The sequence below is a fragment of the Amblyomma maculatum genome, unplaced genomic scaffold (genome assembly GCF_055883805.1).
Source record: "Amblyomma maculatum isolate TAMU_Amacu unplaced genomic scaffold, ASM5588380v1 scaffold_22, whole genome shotgun sequence".
Lineage (NCBI taxonomy): Eukaryota > Metazoa > Arthropoda > Arachnida > Ixodida > Ixodidae > Amblyomma > Amblyomma maculatum.
Window position 1 is genome coordinate 883,581 of NW_028146747.1, and position 12,618 is coordinate 896,198.

Below are 12,618 nucleotides of genomic sequence, written 5' to 3' on the forward strand. Positions count from 1 at the left end.
GCGGTGGCGCCTGCAGCAGCAGCAGCAGCAGTGGCGGCGGCTGCAGCAGCAGCGAGCAGCAGCAGCAAGCAGAAGTAGCAAGAAGCAGCAGCACCTGGCAGCTGGCAGCAGCGGTGGCGGCTGCATCAGCAGCAGCAGCAGCAGCAGCAGCAGCAGCAGCAGCAGCAGCAGCAGCAGCAGCAGCAGCAGCAGCAGCAGCAGCAGCAGCAGCAGGAGCAGCAGCTTGCCGCAGCTGGCAGGGGCGACATCTGCAGCAGTTGCAGCAACAGCATTATTATCATCATCATCAGCAGCAGCAGCTGGCAGCAGCTGGCAGCGGCGGCGGCGGCAGCAGCAGCAGGAGCAACAGCAGCAGCAGCAGCAACAGCAGCAGCAGCGGCTGGCAGGAGCGGCAGCAGCAGCAAGCAGAAGCAGAAAGCAGCAGCAGCACCTGGCAGCTAGCAGTGGCGGCGCCGGCAGCAGCAGCAGCAGGAAACACCTGGCAGCAGCTAGCACCATCAGCAGCAGCAAGCAGCTGGAAGCAGCTAGCGCAGCAGCAGCAGCAGCAGCAACAGCTAGTAGCAGAAGCAGCAGCAGCTGGCAGCAGCTAGCAGCGGCGGCGGCTGCAGCAGCAACAGCAGTAGGAGCAGCAGGAGCATCAAGCAGCTAGCAGCAGCTAGAGCAGCAGCAGCACAAGCAGCAGCAGCAGCAAGCAGCAGCAGCAACAAGCAGCAGCAGCAGCAAGCAGCTGGCAGCAGCTGGAAGCAGATAGAGGAGCAGCAGCAGCAGTAAGCAGCAGCAAGCAGAAGCAGAAAGCATCAACAGCAGCAAGCAGCAGCAGCAAGCAGGAGCAGCAGCAGCAGCAGCAGCTAGTAGAAGCAGCAGCAAGCAGCTGGCAGCAGCTAGAGCAGCAGCAGCAACAGCAGCAGGAAGCAGCAGCAACAGCAAGTAGCAGCAGCAAGCAGCAGCAAATAGCAGCAGCAACCAGCAGCAGCAGCAGCAGCAGCAGCAGCAGCAGCAGCAGCAGCAGCAGCAGCAGCAGCAGCAGCAGCAGCAGCAGCAGCAGCAGCAGCAGCAGCAGCAAACACCTGGCAGCAGCTAGCACCATCAGCAGCAGCAAGCAGCTGGAAGCAGCTAGCGCAGCGGCAGCAGCAGCAGCAGCAGCTGGAAGCAGCTAGAGCAGCAGCAGCAGCATTAAGCAGCAGTAGTAGAAGCAGCAGCATCAGCAGCAGCAAGCAGAAGCAGCAAGCAGCAGCAGCTAGCAGCACAGCAGCAGCAGAAGCAGCAAGCAGAAGCAGCAAGCAGCAGCACCTGGCAGCTAGCAGTGGCGGCGGCAGCAGCAGCAGCAGCAGAAGCAGCAGCAGCAACAGCAGCAGCAGCAAGCACCTGGCAGGAGCTACCAGAATCAGCAGCAGCAAGCAGCCAGAAGCAGCTAGCGCAGCGGCAGCAGCAGCAGCATCAGAAGCAGCAGCAACTGCAAGCAGCAGCAGCAATCAGGAACAGCTAGCAGCAAGCAGCAGCAGCAGCAACAGCAGCAAGGAGCTGGAAGGAGCTAGAGCAGCAGCAGAAGCAGCAGTAGCAGCAGCAACAGCTAGTAGCAGCAGCAACCAGCAACAGCAAGCAGCAGCAGCGGTAGCAGCAGCTAGCTGCTAGCAGCAGCAACCAGCAGAAGCAGCAGCAGCGGCAGCTGGCAGCAGCTAGCAGTGGCGGCGGCTGCAGCAGCAGCGAGCAGCAGCAGCAAGCAGAAGTAGCAAGCAGCAGCAGCACCTGGCAGCTGGCAGCAGCTAGCAGCGGTGGCGGCTGCAGCAGCAGCAGTAGCAGCAGCTAGCAGCAGCAGCAAGCAGCTGGAAGCAGCAGCAAAAGCAGAAGCAGCAGCAGCTGGCAGCAGCTAGCAGCGGTGGCGCCTGCAGCAGCAGCAGCAGCAGCAGTGGCGGCGGCTGCAGCAGAAGCGAGCAGCAGCAGCAAGCAGAAGTAGCAGGAAGCAGCAGCACCTGGCAGCTGGCAGCAGCGGTGGCGGCTGCATCAGCAGCAGCAGCAGCAGCAGCAGCAGCAGCAGCAGCAGCAGCAGCAGCAGCAGCAGCAGCAGCAGCAGCAGGAGCAGCAGCTTGCCGCAGCTGGCAGGGGCGACATCTGCAGCAGTTGCAGCAACAGCATTATTATCATCATCATCATCAGCAGCAGCTGGCAGCAGCTGGCAGCGGCGGCGGCAGCAGCAGCAGGAGCAACAGCAGCAGCAGCAGCAACAGCAGCAGCAGCGGCTGGCAGGAGTGGCAGCAGCAGCAAGCAGAAGCAGAAAGCAGCAGCAGCACCTGGCAGCTAGCAGTGGCGGCGGCGGCAGCAGCAGCAGCAGGAAACACCTGGCAGCAGCTAGCACCATCAGCAGCAGCAAGCAGCTGGAAGCAGCTAGCGCAGCAGCAGCAGCAACAGCTAGTAGCAGAAGCAGCAGCAGCTGGCAGCAGCTAGCAGCGGCGGCGGCTGCAGCAGCAACAGCAGTAGGAGCAGCAGGAGCATCAAGCAGCTAGCAGCAGCTAGAGCAGCAGCAGCACAAGCAGCAGCAGCAGCAAGCAGCAGCAGCAGCAAGCAGCAGCAGCAGCAAGCAGCTGGCAGCAGTTGGAAGCAGATAGAGGAGCAGCAGCAGCAGTAAGCAGCAGCAAGCAGAAGCAGAAAGCATCAGCAGCAGCAAGCAGGAGCAGCAGCAGCAGCAGCTAGTAGAAGCAGCAGCAAGCAGCTGGCAGCAGCTAGAGCAGCAGCAGCAACAGCAGCAGGAAGCAGCAGCAACAGCAAGTAGCAGCAGCAGCAAGCAGCAGCAAATAGCAGCAGCAACCAGCAGCAGCAGCAGCAGCAGCAGCAGCAGCAGCAGCAGCAGCAGCAGCAGCAGCAGCAGCAGCAGCAGCAGCAGCAGCAGCAGCAGCAGCAGCAGCAGCAGCAGCAGCAGCAGCAACAGCAAGCAGCTAGCAGCAGCAGCAGCGAGCAGCAGCAGCAAGCAGAAGTAGCAAGAAGCAGCAGCACCTGGCAGCTGGCAGCAGCCAGCAGCGGTGGCGGCTGCATCAGCAGCAGCTAGCAGCAGCAGCAGCAGCAGCTAGCAGCAGCAGCAGCAGCAGCAGCAGCAAACACCTGGCAGCAGCTAGCACCATCAGCTGCAGCAAGCAGCTGGAAGCAGCTAGCGCAGCGGCAGCAGCAGCAGCAGCAGCAGCTGGAAGCAGCTAGAGCAGCAGCAGCAGCATTAAGCAGCAGTAGTAGAAGCAGCAGCATCAGCAGCAGCAAGCAGAAGCAGCAAGCAGCAGCAGCTAGCAGCAGCAGCAGCTAGCAGCACAGCAGCAGCAGCTAGCAGCACAGCAGCAGCAGAAGCAGCAAGCAGAAGCAGCAAGCAGCAGCACCTGGCAGCTAGCAGTGGCGGCGGCAGCAGCAGCAGCAGCAGCAGCAAGCAGCCAGAAGCAGCTAGCGCAGCGGCAGCAGCAGCAGCATCAGAAGCAGCAGCAACTGCAAGCAGCAGCAGCAACCAGGAACAGCTAGCAGCAAGCAGCAGCAGCAGCAACAGCAGCAAGGAGCTGGAAGGAGCTAGAGCAGCAGCAGAAGCAGCAGCAGCAGCAACAGCTAGTAGCAGCAGCAACCAGCAACAGCAAGCAGCAGCAGCGGTAGCAGCAGCTAGCTGCTAGCAGCAGCAACCAGCAGAAGCAGCAGCAGCGGCAGCTGGCAGCAGCTAGCAGTGGCGGCGGCTGCAGCAGCAGCGAGCAGCAGCAGCAAGCAGAAGTAGCAAGCAGCAGCAGCACCTGGCAGCTGGCAGCAGCTAGCAGCGGTGGCGGCTGCAGCAGCAGCAGTAGCAGCAGCTAGCAGCAGCAGCAAGCAGCTGGAAGCAGCAGCAACAGCAGAAGCAGCAGCAGCTGGCAGCAGCTAGCAGCGGTGGCGCCTGCAGCAGCAGCAGCAGCAGTGGCGGCGGCTGCAGCAGCAGCGAGCAGCAGCAGCAAGCAGAAGTAGCAAGAAGCAGCAGCACCTGGCAGCTGGCAGCAGCGGTGGCGGCTGCAGCAGCAGCAGCAGCAGCAGCAGCAGCAGCAGCAGCAGCAGCAGCAGCAGCAGCAGCAGCAGCAGCAGCAGCAGCAGCAGCAGCAGCAGCAGCAGCAGCAGCAGCAGCAGCAGCAGCAGCAGCAGCAGCAGCAGCAGCAGCAGGAGCAGCAGCTTGCCGCAGCTGGCAGGGGCGACATCTGCAGCAGTTGCAGCAACAGCATTATTATCATCATCAGCAGCAGCAGCAGCTGGCAGCAGCTGGCAGCGGCGGCGGCAGCAGCAGCAGGAGCAACAGCAGCAGCAGCAGCAGCGGCTGGCAGGAGCGGCAGCAGCAGCAAGCAGAAGCAGAAAGCAGCAGCAGCACCTGGCAGCTAGCAGTGGCGGCGGCGGCAGCAGCAGCAGCAGGAAACACCTGGCAGCAGCTAGCACCATCAGCAGCAGCAAGCAGCTGGAAGCAGCTAGCGCAGCAGCAGCAGCAGCAGCAACAGCTAGTAGCAGAAGCAGCAGCAGCTGGCAGCAGCTAGCAGCGGCGGCGGCTGCAGCAGCAACAGCAGTAGGAGCAGCAGGAGCATCAAGCAGCTAGCAGCAGCTAGAGCAGCAGCAGCACAAGCAGCAGCAGCAGCAAGCAGCAGCAGCAGCAAGCAGCTGGCAGCAGTTGGAAGCAGATAGAGGAGCAGCAGCAGCAGTAAGCAGCAGCAAGCAGAAGCAGAAAGCATCAGCAGCAGCAAGCAGCAGCAGCAAGCAGGAGCAGCAGCAGCAGCAGCTAGTAGAAGCAGCAGCAAGCAGCTGGCAGCAGCTAGAGCAGCAGCAGCAACAGCAGCAGGAAGCAGCAGCAACAGCAAGTAGCAGCAGCAGCAAGCAGCAGCAAATAGCAGCAGCAACCAGCAGCAGCAGCAGCAGCAGCTAGTAGAAGCAGCAGCAAGCAGCTGGCAGCAGCTAGAGCAGCAGCAGCAACAGCAGCAGGAAGCAGCAGCAACAGCAAGTAGCAGCAGCAGCAAGCAGCAGCAAATAGCAGCAGCAACCAGCAGCAGCAGCAGCAGCAGCAGCAGCAGCAGCAGCAGCAGCAGCAGCAGCAGCAGCAGCAGCAGCAGCAGCAGCAGCAGCAGCAGCAGCAGCAGCAGCAGCAGCAGCTAGCAGCAGCAGCAGCAGCAGCAGCAGCAGCAAACACCTGGCAGCAGCTAGCACCATCAGCTGCAGCAAGCAGCTGGAAGCAGCTAGCGCAGCGGCAGCAGCAGCAGCAGCAGCTGGAAGCAGCTAGAGCAGCAGCAGCAGCATTAAGCAGCAGTAGTAGAAGCAGCAGCATCAGCAGCAGCAAGCAGAAGCAGCAAGCAGCAGCAGCTAGCAGCAGCAGCAGCTAGCAGCACAGCAGCAGCAGCTAGCAGCACAGCAGCAGCAGAAGCAGCAAGCAGAAGCAGCAAGCAGCAGCACCTGGCAGCTAGCAGTGGCGGCGGCAGCAGCAGCAGCAGCAGAAGCAGCAGCAGCAGCAGCAGCAGCAGCAAGCACCTGGCAGGAGCTACCAGAATCAGCAGCAGCAAGCAGCCAGAAGCAGCTAGCGCAGCGGCAGCAGCAGCAGCATCAGAAGCAGCAGCAACTGCAAGCAGCAGCAGCAACCAGGAACAGCTAGCAGCAAGCAGCAGCAGCAGCAACAGCAGCAAGGAGCTGGAAGGAGCTAGAGCAGCAGCAGAAGCAGCAGCAGCAGCAACAGCTAGTAGCAGCAGCAACCAGCAACAGCAAGCAGCAGCAGCGGTAGCAGCAGCTAGCTGCTAGCAGCAGCAACCAGCAGAAGCAGCAGCAGCGGCAGCTGGCAGCAGCTAGCAGTGGCGGCGGCTGCAGCAGCAGCGAGCAGCAGCAGCAAGCAGAAGTAGCAAGCAGCAGCAGCACCTGGCAGCTGGCAGCAGCTAGCAGCGGTGGCGGCTGCAGCAGCAGCAGTAGCAGCAGCTAGCAGCAGCAGCAAGCAGCTGGAAGCAGCAGCAACAGCAGAAGCAGCAGCAGCTGGCAGCAGCTAGCAGCGGTGGCGCCTGCAGCAGCAGCAGCAGCAGTGGCGGCGGCTGCAGCAGCAGCGAGCAGCAGCAGCAAGCAGAAGTAGCAAGAAGCAGCAGCACCTAGCAGCTGGCAGCAGCGGTGGCGGCTGCATCAGCAGCAGCAGCAGCAGCAGCAGCAGCAGCAGCAGCAGCAGCAGCAGCAGCAGCAGCAGCAGCAGCAGCAGGAGCAGCAGCTTGCCGCAGCTGGCAGGGGCGACATCTGCAGCAGTTGCAGCAACAGCAATATTATCATCATCATCATCAGCAGCAGCTGGCAGCAGCTGGCAGCGGCGGCGGCGGCAGCAGCAGCAGGAGCAACAGCAGCAGCAGCAGCAACAGCAGCAACAGCGGCTGGCAGGAGCGGCAGCAGCAGCAAGCAGAAGCAGAAAGCAGCAGCAGCACCTGGCAGCTAGCAGTGGCGGCGGCAGCAGCAGCAGCAGGAAACACCTGGCAGCAGCTAGCACCATCAGCAGCAGCAAGCAGCTGGAAGCAGCTAGCGCAGCAGCAGCAGCAGCAGCAACAGCTAGTAGCAGAAGCAGCAGCAGCTGGCAGCAGCTAGCAGCGGCCGCGGCTGCAGCAGCAACAGCAGTAGGAGCAGCAGGAGCATCAAGCAGCTAGCAGCAGCTAGAGCAGCAGCAGCACAAGCAGCAGCAGCAGCAAGCAGCAGCAGCAGCAGCAGCAAGCAGCAGCAGCAGCAAGCAGCTGGCAGCAGCTGGAAGCAGATAGAGGAGCAGCAGCAGCAGCAGTAAGCAGCAGCAAGCAGAAGCAGAAAGCATCAGCAGCAGCAAGCAGCAGCAGCAAGTAAGAGCAGCACCAGCAGCAGCTAGTAGAAGCAGCAGCAAGCAGCTGGCAGCAGCTAGAGCAGCAGCAGCAACAGCAGCAGGAAGCAGCAGCAACAGCAAGTAGCAGCAGCAAGCAGCAGCAAATAGCAGCAGCAACCAGCAGCAGCAGCAGCAGCAGCAGCAGCAGCAGCAGCAGCAGCAGCAGCAGCAGCAGCAGCAGCAGCAGCAGCAGCAGCAGCAGCAAACACCTGGCAGCAGCTAGCACCATCAGCAGCAGCAAGCAGCTGGAAGCAGCTAGCGCAGCGGCAGCAGCAGCAGCAGCAGCTGGAAGCAGCTAGAGCAGCAGCAGCAGCATTAAGCAGCAGTAGTAGAAGCAGCAGCATCAGCAGCAGCAAGCAGAAGCAGCAAGCAGCAGCAGCTAGCAGCAGCAGCAGCTAGCAGCACAGCAGCAGCAGAAGCAGCAAGCAGAAGCAGCAAGCAGCAGCACCTGGCAGCTAGCAGTGGCGGCGGCAGCAGCAGCAGCAGTAGAAGCAGCAGGAGCATCAAGCAGCTAGCAGCAGCTAGAGCAGCAGCAGCACAAGCAGCAGCAGCAGCAAGAAGCAGCTGCAGCAAGCAGCAGCAGCAGCAGCAGCAAGCAGCTGGCAGCAGTTGGAAGCAGATAGAGGAGCAGCAGCAGCAGTAAGCAGCAGCAAGCAGAAGCAGAAAGCATCAGCAGCAGCAAGCAGCAGCAGCAAGCAGGAGCAGCAGCAGCAGCAGCTAGTAGAAGCAGCAGCAAGCAGCTGGCAGCAGCTAGAGCAGCAGCAGCAACAGCAGCAGGAAGCAGCAGCAACAGCAAGTAGCAGCAGCAGCAAGCAGCAGCAAATAGCAGCAGCAGCAGCAGCAGCAGCAGCAGCAGCAGCAGCAGCAGCAGCAGCAGCAGCAGCAGCAGCAGCAGCAGCAGCAGCAGCAGCAGCAGCAGCAGCAGCAGCAGCAGCAGCAGCAGCAGCAGCAGCAGCAGCAGCATCAGCAGCAGCAGCAGCAGCAGCAGCAGCAGCAACAGCAAGCAGCTAGCAGCAGCAGCAGCGAGCAGCAGCAGCAAGCAGAAGTAGCAAGAAGCAGCAGCACCTGGCAGCTGGCAGCAGCCAGCAGCGGTGGCGGCTGCATCAGCAGCAGCAGCAGCAGCAGCAGCTAGCAGCAGCAGCAGCAGCAGCAGCAGCAGCAGCAGCAGCAGCAGCAGCAGCAGCAGCAGCAGCAGCAGCAGCAGCAGCAAACACCTGGCAGCAGCTAGCACCATCAGCTGCAGCAAGCAGCTGGAAGCAGCTAGCGCAGCGGCAGCAGCAGCAGCAGCAGCTGGAAGCAGCTAGAGCAGCAGCAGCAGCATTAAGCAGCAGTAGTAGAAGCAGCAGCATCAGCAGCAGCAAGCAGCAGCAGCTAGCAGCAGCAGCAGCTAGCAGCACAGCAGCAGCAGCTAGCAGCACAGCAGCAGCAGAAGCAGCAAGCAGAAGCAGCAAGCAGCAGCACCTGGCAGCTAGCAGTGGCGGCGGCAGCAGCAGCAGCAGCAGAAGCAGCAGCAGCAGCAGCAGCAGCAAGCACCTGGCAGGAGCTACCAGAATCAGCAGCAGCAAGCAGCCAGAAGCAGCTAGCGCAGCGGCAGCAGCAGCAGCATCAGAAGCAGCAGCAACTGCAAGCAGCAGCAGCAACCAGGAACAGCTAGCAGTAAGCAGCAGCAGCAGCAACAGCAGCAAGGAGCTGGAAGGAGCTAGAGCAGCAGCAGAAGCAGCAGCAGCAGCACCAGCTAGTAGCAGCAGCAACCAGCAACAGCAAGCAGCAGCAGCGGTAGCAGCAGCTAGCTGCTAGCAGCAGCAACCAGCAGAAGCAGCAGCAGCGGCAGCTGGCAGCAGCTAGCAGTGGCGGCGGCTGCAGCAGCAGCGAGCAGCAGCAGCAAGCAGAAGTAGCAAGCAGCAGCAGCACCTGGCAGCTGGCAGCAGCTAGCAGCGGTGGCGGCTGCAGCAGCAGCAGTAGCAGCAGCTAGCAGCAGCAGCAACAGCAGAAGCAGCAGCAGCTGGCAGCAGCTAGCAGCGGTGGCGCCTGCAGCAGCAGCAGCAGCAGTGGCGGCGGCTGCAGCAGCAGCGAGCAACAGCAGCAAGCAGAAGTAGCAAGAAGCAGCAGCACCTAGCAGCTGGCAGCAGCGGTGGCGGCTGCATCAGCAGCAGCAGCAGCAGCAGCAGCAGCAGCAGCAGCAGCAGCAGCAGCAGGAGCAGCAGCTTGCCGCAGCTGGCAGGGGCGACATCTGCAGCAGTTGCAGCAACAGCATTATTATCATCATCATCAGCAGCAGCAGCTGGCAGCAGCTGGCAGCGGCGGCGGCGGCAGCAGCAGCAGGAGCAACAGCAGCAGCAGCAGCAACAGCAGCAGCAGCGGCTGGCAGGAGCGGCAGCAGCAGCAAGCAGAAGCAGAAAGCAGCAGCAGCACCTGGCAGCTAGCAGTGGCGGCGGCGGCAGCAGCAGCAGCAGGAAACACCTGGCAGCAGCTAGCACCATCAGCAGCAGCAAGCAGCTGGAAGCAGCTAGCGCAGCAGCAGCAGCAGCAGCAACAGCTAGTAGCAGAAGCAGCAGCAGCTGGCAGCAGCTAGCAGCGGCGGCGGCTGCAGCAGCAACAGCAGTAGGAGCAGCAGGAGCATCAAGCAGCTAGCAGCAGCTAGAGCAGCAGCAGCACAAGCAGCAGCAGCAGCAAGCAGCAGCAGCAGCAAGCAGCAGCAGCAGCAAGCAGCAGCAGCAGCAAGCAGCAGCAGCAGCAAGCAGCTGGCAGCAGCTGGAAGCAGATAGAGGAGCAGCAGCAGCAGTAAGCAGCAGCAAGCAGAAGCAGAAAGCATCAGCAGCAGCAAGCAGCAGCAGCAAGCAGGAGCAGCAGCAGCAGCAGCTAGTAGAAGCAGCAGCAAGCAGCTGGCAGCAGCTAGAGCAGCAGCAGCAACAGCAGCAGGAAGCAGCAGCAACAGCAAGTAGCAGCAGCAAGCAGCAGCAAATAGCAGCAGCAACCAGCAGCAGCAGCAGCAGCAGCAGCAGCAGCAGCAGCAGCAGCAGCAGCAACAGCAAGCAGCTAGCAGCAGCAGCAGCGAGCAGCAGCAGCAAGCAGAAGTAGCAAGCAGCAGCAGCACCTGGGAGCTGGCAGCAGCTAGCAGCAGTGGCGGCTGCAGCAGCAGCAGTAGCAGCAGCTAGCAGCAGCAGCAAGCAGCTGGAAGCAGCAGCAGCAGCAGCAGAAGCAGCAGCAGCTGGCAGCAGCTAGCAGCGGTGGCGCCTGCAGCAGCAGCAACAGCAGCAGTGGCGGCGGCTGCAGCAGCAGCGAGCAGCAGCAGCAAGCAGAAGTAGCAAGCAGCAGCAGCACCTGGCAGCTAGCAGTGGCGCCGCGGCAGCAGCAGCAGCAGCAGCAGCAAACACCTGGCAGCAGCTAGCACCATCAGCAGCAGCAAGCAGCTGGAAGCAGCTAGCGCAGCGGCGGCAGCAGCAGCTGGAAGCAGCTAGAGCAGCAGCAGCAGCATTAAGCAGCAGTAGTAGCAGCAGCAGCATCAGCAGCAGCAAGCAGAAGCAGCAAGCAGCAGCAGCAAACACCTGGCAGCAGCTAGCACCATCAGCTGCAGCAAGCAGCTGGAAGCAGCTAGCGCAACGGCAGCAGCAGCAGCAGCACCTGGAAGCAGCTAGAGCAGCAGCAGCAGCATTAAGCAGCAGTAGTAGAAGCAGCAGCATCAGCAGCAGCAAGCAGAAGCAGCAAGCAGCAGCAGCTAGCAGCAGCAGCAGCTAGCAGCACAGCAGCAGCAGAAGCAGCAAGCAGAAGCAGCAAGCAGCAGCACCTGGCAGCTAGCAGTGGCGGCGGCAGCAGCAGCAGCAGCAGAAGCAGCAGCAGCAGCAGCAGCAGCAGCAAGCACCTGGCAGGAGCTACCAGAATCAGCAGCAGCAAGCAGCCAGAAGCAGCTAGCGCAGCGGCAGCAGCAGCAGCATCAGAAGCAGCAGCAACTGCAAGCAGCAGCAGCAACCAGGAACAGCTAGCAGCAAGCAGCAGCAGCAGCAACAGCAGCAAGGAGCTGGAAGGAGCTAGAGCAGCAGCAGAAGCAGCAGCAGCAGCAACAGCTAGTAGCAGCAGCAACCAGCAACAGCAAGCAGCAGCAGCGGTAGCAGCAGCTAGCTGCTAGCAGCAGCAACCAGCAGAAGCAGCAGCAGCGGCAGTTGGCAGCAGCTAGCAGTGGCGGCGGCTGCAGCAGCAGCGAGCAGCAGCAGCAAGCAGAAGTAGCAAGCAGCAGCAGCACCTGGCAGCTGGCAGCAGCTAGCAGCGGTGGCGGCTGCAGCAGCAGCAGTAGCAGCAGCTAGCAGCAGCAGCAAGCAGCTGGAAGCAGCAGCAACAGCAGAAGCAGCAGCAGCTGGCAGCAGCTAGCAGCGGTGGCGCCTGCAGCAGCAGCAGCAGCAGCAGCAGCAAGCAGAAGTAGCAAGAAGCAGCAGCACCTGGCAGCTGGCAGCAGCGGTGGCGGCTGCATCAGCAGCAGCAGCAGCAGCAGCAGCAGCAGCAGCAGCAGCAGCAGCAGCAGCAGCAGCAGCAGCAGCAGCAGCAGCAGCAGCAGCAGCAGCAGCAGCAGCAGCAGCAGCAGCAGCAGCAGCAGCAGCAGCAGCAGCAGCAGGAGCAGCAGCTTGCCGCAGCTGGCAGGGGCGACATCTGCAGCAGTTGCAGCAACAGCATTATTATCATCATCATCATCAGCAGCAGCTGGCAGCAGCTGGCAGCGGCGGCGGCGGCAGCAGCAGCAGCAGCAGCAACAGCAGCAGCAGCGGCTGGCAGGAGCGGCAGCAGCAGCAAGCAGAAGCAGAAAGCAGCAGCAGCACCTGGCAGCTAGCAGTGGCGGCGCCGGCAGCAGCAGCAGCAGGAAACACCTGGCAGCAGCTAGCACCATCAGCAGCAGCAAGCAGCTGGAAGCAGCTAGCGCAGCAGCAGCAGCAGCAGCAACAGCTAGTAGCAGAAGCAGCAGCAGCTGGCAGCAGCTAGCAGCGGCGGCGGCTGCAGCAGCAACAGCAGTAGGAGCAGCAGGAGCATCAAGCAGCTAGCAGCAGCTAGAGCAGCAGCAGCACAAGCAGCAGCAGCAGCAAGCAGCAGCAGCAGCAAGCAGCTGGCAGCAGCTGGAAGCAGATAGAGGAGCAGCAGCAGCAGTAAGCAGCAGCAAGCAGAAGCAGAAAGCATCAACAGCAGCAAGCAGCAGCAGCAAGCAGGAGCAGCAGCAGCAGCAGCTAGTAGAAGCAGCAGCAAGCAGCTGGCAGCAGCTAGAGCAGCAGCAGCAACAGCAGCAGGAAGCAGCAGCAACAGCAAGTAGCAGCAGCAAGCAGCAGCAAATAGCAGCAGCAACCAGCAGCAGCAGCAGCAGCAGCAGCAGCAGCAGCAGCAAACACCTGGCAGCAGCTAGCACCATCAGCAGCAGCAAGCAGCTGGAAGCAGCTAGCGCAGCGGCAGCAGCAGCAGCAGCAGCTGGAAGCAGCTAGAGCAGCAGCAGCAGCAGCATTAAGCAGCAGTAGTAGAAGCAGCAGCATCAGCAGCAGCAAGCAGAAGCAGCAAGCAGCAGCAGCTAGCAGCACAGCAGCAGCAGAAGCAGCAAGCAGAAGCAGCAAGCAGCAGCACCTGGCAGCTAGCAGTGGCGGCGGCAGCAGCAGCAGCAGCAGAAGCAGCAGCAGCAGCAGCAGCAGCAAGCACCTGGCAGGAGCTACCAGAATCAGCAGCAGCAAGCAGCCAGAAGCAGCTAGCGCAGCGGCAGCAGCAGCAGCATCGGAAGCAGCAGCAACTGCAAGCAGCAGCAGCAACCACGAACAGCTAGCAGCAAGCAGCAG

The 12,618-nt window shown here is 62.0% G+C and overlaps 1 pseudogene; it reads left to right on the top strand.

Moving 5' to 3' along the window:
• The first annotated feature begins 958 nt into the window (after positions 1 to 958).
• The window catches only part of LOC146171465 (uncharacterized), a 96,645-nt pseudogene continuing 84,985 nt past the window's right edge, over positions 959 to 12,618 (top strand).